Consider the following 14,113-nt stretch of genomic DNA (forward strand, 5'->3'; position numbering starts at 1 on the left):
TCACAAAATCACAAATCAAATCAAGCCATCATCACATATACAATCTACACAACAATCATCACCCCTAGAATTTTAGCCAATCATCATTAAGACCAAGATCAAACAATTAAGAAATAGGTGAAACAAGAGATAAGCAATAAAGAGTAAGGAATAGATTTCACCCAAATCCAAGCTACATCTCTTCAATGGCAAGTAAGAAATGGAGATCCAAGCAACAAATCACTCTAAATCTTCAAATCTCCTTGCAAATCAATTAGATTTTGGCTAAAACCTAGAAAGAAGAAATGTAAACTATCCTAGATCTAAAACTTCTCTCTAAAAAACTTCTTTCTAGAAATTGTGGAACTCATGTTCAAGTTAGTACTCAAAAAAATTTATTCAAAAATTAGAAATTGCAACTAATAATAAAAGATAAACGAATATAAAAGACTTAAAATAAAATCTTGGGTTGCCTCACAAGCAGCGCTTCTTTTAACGTCTTAGCCCGACGTACCCTTGTTATCTCACGCATCAAAACAAACCAAGAGGGGGACCGGTCCATGCGTCCCGTCCACCTTGTTCTTGTGGTATGCACCTACATGTCGAGCATCCACAAATTTCTTTAAGTAAACATACCACTCATTATCTTCGTAAAAGTTTTGAATCTTGGTTTTGAGAAATGTGGTATCTTCTTCCCTAACTCCTCCCTTGTTGTCTGTGGTAATCACATCTTCTACATCAACAAACACCTCATCATTTTCATTCGGTTTTCCGTACTATCTTCTTTCAAGCAAATATTCCTCCCCAGGTATTACAAAATTCTCCCCCACTAGTGGTCTATTAAGCATTATAAATTCCTTCATGTCCTTCGCATATTGTGGCATTTGTTCCGGGCATTCGGAAGGTATGTTTAGGTACAATTGCCTCAATGATTGAAAGAATTTGTCTTTTGGTGTACATCATTCCTTGCCCTTGTGTCTTTGAAGAAATGGATCTTGAGGTTTGGAATTCGCCACATTAGATTGGATCTTTGATTGGGCATTAGCCATTCCTTCCTCGTCAATTCGGGGTGCATCCTCGGCCTCATTGTTTGAAACAATCTCATTACTAGTCATAGGAACCGAGGGTATATTCACATTTTTAAACATAACGGCTTGTGACTCCATTTGGTTCTTCCTTGGGACTTCTTCGATCAAACTGGCTAGTGTGGCCTCCATCTTCCTTAATGGTTGTAGAGTTTCTTCTCGGTAGGCAGCCATTTCGTCTTTAATTTCCTTTCTTATTGAGGTCCCAAGGTCTGCCATGTCCTGTTTGGCTTCATGTATGAATTTATCAACATTCCTGTCGAAGCAATCATGCTCTTCTATGGACACAAACGACGGCTGAATAGCATAACTCGATTCATTCCAACAAGCGTATTCGTTTGGTGAACAATAGCCTTGATGTTCATGAAAGTATGAAGGTGGTGGGGTGTAATGGTAGTCTTGATAGTAGGGGTCATAGGAAAAATCATTTTCAGAGTACGATTGAGGTAGTGGGGTGTATTCATGTGAAAAGGGTATAGTGTAAGCTCGGTGGGAGTAATGGGAAGGATTCCCAAAATTGTAATACTGAGAGTTCATCATTTCAAGTCTCTTGATATCACAAGATTTAGGAACAACACTTTGCAAACACAAGAAAAACAAGAGAAATTAAAAATAACAAATGCAAAAGAAAACTCAACTCAAGATTCAAAGCGTCAAACTTCCTCACTTTATTACAAACTCAACAAAGCAACGTTTACCACTCCCCGGCAACGACGCCATTTTTTTGACGGAACGCTTTTTGTTACGGTTCTCATTTTAGATCGTCGTGACACCCCAGAAATTCACTCCTTAAACCCGAATTAATTTCTTAATTAATTCCTTGTGGCCTTACAATTCTTTTCTTAATTCCCCTTTGAAATTAGTTAAGGGACCTAGTTTGACCAAATCCCTTACCCTTTTTAATTTGGTCAATGGGTAGACCTCATGCTTTATTCCTTGTACTCTAGACTTTGCTTTTCTCTTAACTTGTTTTTGGGAAGAAGGGGCCCTTTTGGTCTTTTCACAATTTCTACCCTTAAAACCCTACCCTAGCCAAGACACTCCAAGTCATTTCAAGATTTTCCCATCTCTCCACCCTTCTCTGTACACTTTAGCTTCCTCACCAAGCTAAACTAAAACCCTCCCAACTTTGCAAAGGAAAACCTCCAAGATTTCACCTTTCCATCTCTACAACCTTAGGAAAGGTAAGTCCTAAGCTTTAATTGCTTTGTTTACTACATAAAAATCGGGGGTGTTACAGTATCGTCAAAAGATTAGGTGTGTAAGGGTCGTGTATGGGAAGGTAGATGGGATAAAACGGGGAGTGAGAACCATCCTGAGCGTCGTACTCAAGGAGTGATAAATTGGAAGTGTTGAGAGAGTGTTTGGGAAGGATGTTTGGGCTTGTGGTTCTTGGTCAAGAAGTTTCATTATCATGTAGCGGTGGAAAAGGAAATAGAATCAGAAGGGCAATAACAAAGTAAGATAAAAGAAAAAAAAGATAGGTTTGGATTGCGTGCAGATTTGTATTGTTAGATTAGCTACTCTAAAGGTTGGATAGTGATTGCGCGCTGCGACAAGGGTCAAGAGAGATGGGTTGCTAGTGCGTAGCCATTTCGGTCCATACGCCTCCCGTAGGTAGATATGACACCCAAGTGCTCATTTCTTCTACGAGGCAAATAAGCAAACATCTTGCCTACATCCCTTTCCGGGTCATGCCCTCTCGGATCTAGGACGGGAATTGCAAGGGGAAAGAGGCTAGGATTATGTCACAATCTCTTGACAACATAATCCTTCCTAAACCTACAAGCATGTGGTGCACTCACACACAAGATTCATTATAAACATTCCTCTTCCAACAAGACATTCAAGCCAACAACATTCAATCATCACAAAATCACAAATCAAATCAAGCCATCATCACAAATACAATCTACACAACAATCCTCACCCCTAGAATTTTAGCCAATCATCATTAAGACCAAGATCAAGCAATTAAAGAATAGGTGAAACAAGAGATAAGCAATAAAGAGTAACAAATTGATTTCACCTAAATCCAAGCTAGATCTCTTCAATGATAAGTAGGAAATGGAGATCCATGCAACAAATCACTCTAAATCTTCAAATCTCCTTGCAAATCAATTAGATTTTGGCTAAAACCTAGAAAGAGAAAATGTAAACTACCCTAGATCTAAAACTTCTCTCTAAAAAATTTCTTTCTAGAAATTGTGGAACTCCCAAATGAATCATAATTTCTGCCTTAAATAATGCATCTTCCGCCTTAAATAATGCATCTTCCATCGACCTCCCATTTACGCACGGCTTCACGCCGGCGTAAATGGGAAATAATCCTCTTCCGCGTCCAGCTCTGTCCGGCTTCGTTAGTTCATATTTACACTGGCTCTTACGCCGTGAGGTCTTCGTAAATTTGAAACAATTCTTCTGTTGTTCTCGCGTTGCCTTCTTACGCTGCTCTCACGTTGTGAAGCTGGCGTAAATGGGAAATAATTCCCATTTCCTCATTCTTTCGTGCGTGGCCACGACGTGTTTGGTCCTTGTGTGCGCTCTTTTCTTGGCTTTGCTCTTTTTGACCTCTTTTACCATTTTTTCCGTCCAAAAATACCTAAAAACATATAAAATACAATTAGGAAGACATTTCCGTACCAAATCGTGCTTTTAGGATAATTTACTCTAAAAAGCAAGACTTTCAGATCAAAACATGCACAAAACTCCTTAAAAGGCTCCTTAAAACTAGCATATTTTGACGCTTATCACTCTATAAGGAAGGAATCCAAATGGCATCAAGAAATCCATCCTCCAAGATGACCTACGCTTAGGCTACCCGCTCCAAGGCATCATCCATGGCCGATTCCGATGATAGCCAAAACGTGGAAGGAGCAATGACTCGGAGCCTAGTGAGGAACCTAGGGGTGCAGCTGCACGAGGCCCAGGACATCGCTCGCCAGACAGAAGCTCCACCATGTCACAAAGAGCTACATATGACAGGGACTCATCCTCTACAAAGGAAGCTGTTGGCGACAACAATCCTTCAAGCGAAGGAACTCCCAGCAACAAGAGTCCTACGAGACCTACGCCCTCGAATAGAACACCAAGTAGTGGAAGCTCATCTCCTATATCCCATTCATCACCTCTGCGGAGAACATCATTGGAATGGACTCACGTCTACACAATCATGCCCGTTATGACAACGAACGCAGCTTCGGTGGAAGAACAACTAGCAAACATCAACAAAGCTCTTGAGGGGATAACTGTACTCATGCATAACCAAGAAAGGAGGATCAATGAGCTCAGCGAAAAGGTTGAAAGCGGAAGAAACGACGAAACAAGTCGAGCTTCCGGGAAGCAGCCTCAAACCCAAGAAGACGAGATTGATGTCGAGTCACCGCGTCATCACAGTAGGCCCATAGCAGGAATGGAAGAGACAATCTCTCGCCCATCGCCCGCTGAAAAGAGTATTCTAATTTCTGAGGGCATGATACCTGTCGAGCAGTTGAATGAATACATCATGGGAGCAATCAAAGGAAAGCTCGAGGGAAGACAATCTTCATACAGTTACACTAAGCCCTATACTCAGAGAATTAAAGAAATGAAGATGCCGCTGGGCTACCAACCTCCCAAGTTCCAACAGTTCGATGGAAAAGAAAACCCAAGGCAGCACATCGCCCACTTCGTTGAAACCTGCAACGATGCTGGAACATACGGAGATCTCCTCGTCAAGTAGTTTGTCCGCTCTCTGAAGGGCACTGCCTTTGATTGGTACACCGACTTAGAGCACAGTTGTATTGATAGCGGGAATGATATGGAACGCGAGTTCTTGACCTGCTTCTACATCACAAGAAGAATTGTCAACTTCTTGGAACTCACCACCACCCGCCAATGGAAGGGTGAGCGTGCGGGCGCTTACATCGAGAGATGGAGGGAGTTGTGCCTCAACTGTAAAGAGAGGATATCACAAAGCTCTGCAATTAAAATGTGCATCCAAGGCATGCACTTCGAGGTTTCTTACACCTTGCAGGGGATCAAGCCCAAAACATTTGAAGAACTATACAGTCGTGTTGATGTCATGGAATTGAGTATTGAAGCTAACGGAGGGCTCAACATGTCAAGTATACTTAGCTCATCCAAGTCACCTGCAAAACAAGAAGTCAAGAAAGGGGGCAAGCCCTTCCGGAAGCAAGAAAAGAAGGAAGCCATGAACGTGAAAACAGGACTAATGCGGGTTTTCACCAAAGTGACTGAAAATCCAAGGCCAAGGTCATTTTCCCGCCCATCAAGGGGACAGTAGGAGCTGAGGAGGACGCAGGCCATGTGTAGAGACCCCCAGACGCATGTCCCTTAAAAAGAACCTTCCTGGTCAAAATGTCCTTCACATAGAAACAAAGAGGGTGAAACTCAAAGTAAACATTATTGTCTTTTGCAAAACGCTGGACAGACAATAGAGAAGAAGAGAGACTAGGGACATGTAAAATATCATGTAACTTAAAAGACCTAGAATCAGTAGGTAACGAAGCGGAACCAACATTAACAATAGGCAAACCTATACCACTGCCGACTCGCAGAGTCTCCGGGCCATCATAACGTGTCGCAGAAGTCATCAAAGAAGAATCGGGCGTAGCATGATTTGTAGCACTAGTGTCAGGGAACCACTGATGAGGACTGTTGGAATCACCATTATCACCAGAGACGGTCACATTAGCCTGAAAACCCGAAGCCCCTGAATAACGCCGAAAACAGTTGGCTCCCGTGTGACCAAAACATTTACAAGTTTGACAAGGATCATCATAGCGCCAAAAACAATTGGCTCCCGTGTGACAAAAACGTTTACAAATTTGAAAAGGATCATCACAGCGCCAAAAACAATTGGCTCCCGTGTAACCAAAACGCTTACAAATTTAACACGGATCATCAATGCCACGTCGCTGACTAGACCGCTTCTCATACGGTGTATCTTGGTTCGATGCATCGGCTACTGCTACGAAGCGAGGTGACGCCGTGTCTTTACAAGAAATTAGTTTGGTTAGATGCCATCGGAAAACCCTAGCTAACTGATACCAGATGAGAATATAATTGTGTTGTATTCAATAATAATGTCTGAGAGTACATGGAGCGAATATATAGAGATGCTAGATAGAATCTTAATCTAACACGAATAATATAGTCCTAGTCTAATATGAATAATATAGTCCTAATAGTTTGGAGTGCCACTAAGAGATAGAGGTGGAAAAGAGAATAAGGAAAAAGAGAACAAAAAAAAAAAAAATTAAAAAGAAGCTAACAAGGGGCAGGCACCCTCACCCTGAGTGGCTTCTCAAGGGTTTCAACCAAGCTATCGACACTTCCGGACTCCGGGAGCTTTACTTTGGAGGCCATCAATTCACCTGGGAGAAAGGCATGGGAACGGAAAACTGGATTGAGGAAAAATTGGACAGGATCCTAGCCACTGATTCATGGTTCAAAAAATTTGATAAGGCAAGAGCTATATCTGATGATGTTCCATCGAGTGACCACTTGGCTCTCATCGTGTTGCCTATCCCAACTGCCAGAGGTAACAGAATACGAAGGTTTCGCTTTGAGAATATCTGGATTAAAGAGAGTAGATGCAGGGAGTTGTTGTGGTTAATGTGGGAGAACTCTAGAGGAGATGATCTACCGGTGCGTTTAGATAAATGTGGCAAAGCTATATGGAAATGGGGTAAAGATCTCACTAAGGATTTTAATTTGAAAGTGGAAGGATACAAGAGACAGATGGATTCATTACGAGAGAAATATGATCATCACAGTCTTCTATCTTTTCGTGAAGCTCAACATAATTACATGGCTACCTTGAAACAACAAAGTGACTTTTAGAGACAAAGGGCCAAGGTTTCCTGGTACAAAGAGGGGGATGCCAACACAAGATTCTTTCACAATATTGTTCGAGGCAGAAGACAAACTAACAATATTTATAAGCTCATGGACGACCTGGGTATTTGGAGGCATAAGGGACCTGATTTACACAATCTCATTTCTACTTACTTCCAAAATTTATTTTCCAGTAGTCTAGGGGAATCTGATATGGTCATCAACGGCTTAAGCTCGTGTATCACTGCATGTCAGAATACGGCCTTGTTACGCAGAGTGTCTCATGATGAGGTCAAGTTTGCCGTCTTTAGCATGCAACAAGACAAATCTCCAGGACCGGATGGCTTCAGTCCGGGATTTTATCAAGCTTACTGGGATATTCTAGGAAACCACTTGGTTCACCTCTACAATTCCTTCATCAGATCTGGTGAACTGCCACAAGGGATTAACCACACTCACATAGTCCTCATCCCAAAGAAGAATAACCCACGAACGATGGGGGACTTGAGGCCCATAGCTCTATGTAATGTTTCATACAAGATTATCTCTAAAGTCATTGCAACTGCCTAAAGCCGCTACTTAACTCTTTGGTCTCGGAAAACCAATGCACTTTTGTCCCCCAAAGGTTGATAAGTGATAATATCATGTTGGCTTTTGAGACTCAACACTTCTTCAGAAGAAAATCTCAGGGAAAGGAAGGTTTTGTTGCAGTCAAAGTGGATATCTCAAAAGCATATGATAGAGTGGAATGGTTTTTCTTAAAGGCTATTTTGATCAAGCTGGGTTTTGATGCAAAATCGGTCAATCTGGTGTTGCATTGCGTTTCTACTGTTTCCTACAATGTGCTTCAAGAAGGGGAGGAAATAGGCCACATTCTACCTAAGAGGGGACTGCGCCAGGGGGATCCTCTCTCCCCATACTTATTTATTCTTCTTGCCGAGGGGCTTAGTGCGATGATGAGAAATCTGGAGACTCGAGGTATTATTTATGGAATTGCCATTGCTAGGAACGCTCCGAGGATATCCCACCTCTTCTTCGAAGATGATAGCTTCTTCTTCATCAAGTATAATCAGCAGGAATGCATGGCTTTGAAGGAAACTCTAGAGTACTATGGCAAGGCTTCTTGGCAGATTGTAACACCCCCTAATTTCCATGCTACATTAAACCTTAAACATGCAGATAACTAGCCAAAACATCATACACAGCGGAAGACTAAACAAGGATTATATAAATAGGAAATAAATGGTGTTATGCCACGCCCACCCAAAGGTGAACGCACAGGCGAAACATCTGCATAACCCACAAGCTAAATTCGTTCAGAACAGGAGTACTAATGTCTAACATTGGCACACAGGCCACAACATCTCAAAACAAAGGGATCTAAGCTAACAGGTTCTAGACCGCGCTCTCGTCTACTCATCACCTGAAAGAAACACATAAAATAAGGGACGACGCCCGGTCAGCGAATGATGCTGGTAACCAACCAATACATGTGAAATATCATACATAGATAGGATATACGTATGTAAAATCATTTGCGAAACGGAATATATATATATATATATATATATATATATATATATATATATATATATATATATATATATATATATATATATATATAAAAGTTCAAAGCCAAGAGCAAAAGTCAACACAAGACTCTAAGCACTCACAAAAAGACAAGGGAACACATCCCAAGACCACAAGGAACAACAACGACTCACAAGAACGGCTCAAGGCATAATCTACCATCACACAGTAGATTAACACCCGACATGCATAACACAAGAGGATAAGGACACAACCATTGGCAACACATGCCTAGGCAACACATGCCTTTGTGACAACACATGTCACAAATAGAGAAACACAACAACGGCTACACAAGCCTTCGTGACATCACCCATCACGAATTGATATGCCTTCCTTATGCCCGGTTCCAACCTTATGGCTACCCCTAACCTTATGTCTAGTTCCAACCTTTACCTCCAGGACCCCTGTACACCAAGTCCAACCTTTTCCCTCTGAGGACCGTCGTCCCCATCCGCCAACGACCGCCAACAAAACCACTGATTCATAGTACACGAGGGTACCGATCACACACACGGCAACACATGCCACCCAAGAAATACGTGAACCCGACACACAGGTCACAAACTCCATAATCACGTCATGGCCACCACGAGGACCACTGCCGTACCTTGGTGACTAGTGTCCCATACCACTAATCGTGCAATCCAGGTACAGCCACACACACCACACCACAACAGGAATCAATCAACGGATCACAACGAAGATATGAAACCATACTCAATCAAGGAATGGATCACAGTCCAACAACAACGATGATTAACACAAGTCATCATCAACCAATAGGAAAGGAAAAACAACACACACGCTAGCATTTAAACACCTAACTAGCATGCCTATCAAACGGGTAAACCAAACATAGTTTCGAAGAACACACAAGACTCATCATGGTTCAACGAATCACAATGTTGAACACTTAGCACGATTCAAGACACCAAAACCTACATGGATTCCTACCATATAGTTCTAGACATACGAAACATCAAGAAGACGCTCAAATAGTTCCACAAAAGAACATCGGGAAGTCAAAAGACCAAATACCGAGTCAAAAGAATCACGGGGAACAAATCCCCGCCCAAGCCACATATGTACCCCGCGGGTGGGGCCACGGTGGACCCCCACCCATGGTTCCGCCCGCGGGTACACACCCACAAGCCACCTTGTACCCCGCGGGTGGGGCGGCGGGTGGACGCCTACCCGCCGTTCCGCCCGCGGGTACACTCCTGTACCACAATTAATCCCTTCGGGGATTTTCAACACCAAGCTCAAATTCAAGTCCAAAACATGCCAAATCTCACCAAATACAACAAAATGACTTGAATCAAAGGAATAGCCAAGCAATGGCACACATGAACCCTAAACTCAAGCTCTAGATGTGCATTTTCACAAGGCAATGCATAAACACTCACATTTCATAGCAAAACACATGTAGAATCCAAGAAATCATCATATAGGTAAGCAAAATAGATTTTGTAGAGCATGGGTTACCTCTTGAAGACTTATCCTTCACTTACAACACTTCACAAGGCTCCCAACAAGGTTCCCTTTCCACACCCACTTCAAGAACACACCAAAACAACATAAAGATTTCACCTTTATAAAAAGATACCTTGGAAAACACTAAAAAGACAAGAGGAGCTTAGATCTTACCCTCCTAGATGCTCAAAAGTATCAAAGGTAGAATCTTGAAGGCAAACTTGAAAGATCTTGGTAGCCCTAGGTGTGGCTTGGAGAGAAAGCTAACTAGCTTTTAGAGAGAAGAGAGAGAGCTTATGATTTTTCTCTTGGAGAGTGTTTGAAGAAATGAAATGTGTCTTTCTAGGTTAGCTTGAAAGACTATTGTCAAGGAAATGTCTCATTTACCCTTACTAAGATGAAATGTGTAAGGGAACAAGGGAACAACTCACAAAGCTTTAGGTACAACTTTTGACTTTGGGTTGACTAGTCAATTACTAGTCCCTGACTATTGAATTTTCAGGAATTTAAGGAATTAAATTAGCAATTGGATTAGGATTAATTACTTAATTAATCCCTTAATTGAATTTGGATTACGGGGTGTCACACAGATTATCAATTATGATAAGTCAGTTGTGTCATTTAGTACCAATGTGAGCGGTGATATAAGAGAGCTTATAAAGAATATCCTCCAGGTCAGTAATGATGCCGCAGTTGGCAATTATCTCGGGCTCCCCTCAATCATTTGCCGGAACAAAAGGAATATCCTCAGTTTCATTAAGGACCGTATCCTCACTAGAATGAAGGGATGGATGTACAGATTTCAATCTAGGGCAGGCAGGGAGGTTTCACTAAAGAATGTGATCTGTGACACCCCGAAATCCAAATTCAACTAAGGGATTAATTGAGTAATTAATCCTATTTCAATTGGTGATTTAATTCCTATAATCCTGAAAATTCAATAGTCGGGGACTAGTAATTGACTAGTCAACCCCTAAGTCAAAGTTGTACCTTAAGCTTTGTAAGGAGTTCCCTTGTTCCCTTACACTTCATTATGTTAGAAAGGGTATTCTTGACCTTTCACTTAGTGTTAGTATTGTAACCTAACCTAGTAGACCACCTTCATTCTTTCCTTACACTTTCTAAAAATCTAGCTCCACCTTCTCTCTAAAAAAGGTAGATAGCTTTTCTTCCAAGCCAAGTTGGAGTCTTGCCAAAACTTCAAGAGTTGCTTCCAAGATTCAACCTTTCATATATTTGGGCATCCAGGAGGGTAAGATCTAAGTTCATATTGTGTTTTTAGTATTATCTAAGGTGTCTTTTCTTAAAGATAGGATCTTTATGATCTTTTGGTATGTTCTTGAAGTGGGTTTGGAAGGTGAGCCTTGTGAGGAGCTTGTTGAGGTGTAAAGTGAAGTCTTTAGTCTACAAGAGGTAACCCATGCTCTACAAAATCTATTTTGCTTACCTATATGAATATTTCTTGGATTCTACATGTGTTTTGCTATGAAATGTGAGTGTTTATGCATTGTCTTGTGAAAATGCATATCTAGAGCTTGTGTTTAGGGTTCTTGTATGCCATTGCTTGGCTATTTCTTTGATTCAAGTCATTTTGTTGTATTTGGTGAGATTTGGCATGTTTTGGACTGAATTTGAGTTTGGAGATGAAAATCCGCGAAGTGTTTTGTTGTGGTACAGGGGTGTACCCGCGGGTAGGAGGCCCACCTGCCGCCCACCCGCGGGGTACATGTTGTGGAAGGGCTTGTACCCGCGGGCAGGATCACGGGTAGGGGCCTACCCGTGGGCCCACCCGCGGGGTACGTATTGTGGATGTTGGGGGATTTGTTCCCCGTGATTCTTTTGACTCGGTATTTGGTCTTTTGACTTCCCAATGTTCTTTTGTGGAACTATTTGAGTGTCTTCTTGATGTTTCGTATGTCTAGAACTATATGGTAGGAATCCATGTAGGTTTTGGTGTCTTGAATCGTGCTAAGTGTTCAACATTGTGATTCATTGAACCGTGATGAGTCTTGTGTGTTCTTCGGAACTACTTTCGGTTTACCCGTTTGATAAGCATGCTAGTTCGGTGTTTAAATGCTAGCGTGTGTGTTGTTTGTACCTTCTTATGGGTTGATGATAATTTGTGTTATTCATCGTTGTTGTTGGACTTTGATCCATTCCTTGATTGAGTATGGTTTCATATCTTCGTTGTGATCCGTTGATTGATTCCTGTAGTGGCATGATGTGTGTGTGGCTTTACCTGGATTGCACGATTAGTGGTATGGGACACTAGTCACCAAGGTATTGCAGTGGTCCTCGTGGTGGCCATCACGTGATTATGGAGTTGTGACCTTTGTGTAAGGTTCATGTGATTCTTGGGAGGCATGTGTTGCCGTGTGTGTGATCGGTACCCTCGTGTACTATGAAATCGATGGTTCTGTTGGAGGGACTGTTGGAGGGGGAACGATGGTTCCCGGAGGAATAAGGTTGGACTTGGTGTACAGGGGTCCTGGAGGTAAAGGTTGGAACTAGACATAAGGTTGGGGGTAGCCATACGGTTAGAACCGGGCATAAGGAAGGCATATCAACTCGTGATGGGTGATGTCACGAGGGCTTGTGTAGCCGTTGTTGTGAGTTCTCTTCTTGTGACGTGTGTAGTCACAAAGGCATGTGTTGCCTAAGCATGTGTTGCCATTGGTCTTGTCTTTATCCTTTTGAGTTGTTGTTGTCCTTGTGGTCTTGGGATGTGTTCCCGTGTTCTTGTTGAGAGTATTAAGTCTTGTGTTGACTATTACTCTTGGTTTTGTACTTATATACTTATGTATTCCGTTTCGAAAATGGCTTTACAACTTATATCTTACCTATGTATGTTATTTCACATGTATTGGTAGGTTACCAGCATTATTCGCTGACCGGGCGTCGTCCCATGTTTATTGTGTTCTTTCAGGTGATGTCTAGGCGAGTGCACGGTCTAATACTTGCTAGTATAGCTTCTCCCTTTCGTTTTGTGGCATGTCTGCCAGCTTAGATGTAGAACAATGAGACAATGGGTTTAGATGTAAACATTGCAGATGTTGCCTGTGCGTTCATCTCTTTGGTGAACGTGGCATAGCACCCCGTATTCCAGTTTATTCATATACATCTATCTTTCAGTCTTCCGCTGTGATTGTTGTTTGGTTTAGTTATCTGCATGTTTAAGGCTTTAAAATAGCATGTTTTTAGGGGGTGTTAAACCAAGCTGTCCCTTTACATGCTATGAGTTTATTTCTGCTGCCGAAAGATCTGATTAGGGAGATAGAACGAATCATGAATTCGTTCTGGTGGAGGGGTGTTTGCAATGGCAGAAGGGGCATCAATTGGAAGGAGTGAAAATACCTTACTCACCCAAAAGAGTGGGGTGGCCTCAACTTCAGGAATTTGAGAGACTTTAACTTAGCAATGGTCACTAAACAAGCCTGGAGAATGCTACAAAATCCCGAATCTCTGGTGGCATGGGTGTACAAGGCCAAATACTTTCCCAACTGTTCTATCCTGGAAGCAAGAAAAGGGGCCAACCCATCTTATATATGGAGTAGTGTCACTGAAACCTTGGATATTATTCGCAACCATAGTAGGTGGAGAATCGGAGATGGCAGATCTGTCCGTATCTGGGGGGGATAGTTGGCTGCCAAGTTTAACAGATGCCAAAGTGCAGTCACCACCGTTTCTCCTGCTTGAGAATGCTCCAGTATCAGCTTTAATTAGGGAGGATTCTTCGTGTTGGGATGCAGATGTTATCCATGATATTTTTGTAGAAAGGGATGCAAATCTTATACTTAGCATTCCCCTCCCCTTGGCCACGAGAACAGACAAGCTCATCTGGAACAATGATCATAATGGCACCTTCACCGTCAAAAGCTGCTATAGGGCGATTTCCACTCAACATGACCCTAATCAGAAGAAGAAATGGTCGACCATGTGGAAGCTCAATATTCCTAGGAAAGTCAAAGTGTTTGTTTGGCAACTCTGTACAAGAAGCCTCCCAACAACTGATCGTCTACGCTCCAGGATGGTTGATTGTCAAGATATCTGTTCTCTGTGTCAATCATCGAATGAGACCGACATGCATCTATTTATCAATTGGAGGTTCGCTAAGGATTGTTGGGATCTTAGTGGCCTTCCGG

Source organism: Ipomoea nil, unplaced genomic scaffold (assembly GCF_001879475.1).
Source record: "Ipomoea nil cultivar Tokyo-kokei standard unplaced genomic scaffold, Asagao_1.1 scaffold2494, whole genome shotgun sequence".
Classification (NCBI taxonomy): Eukaryota; Viridiplantae; Streptophyta; class Magnoliopsida; order Solanales; family Convolvulaceae; genus Ipomoea; species Ipomoea nil.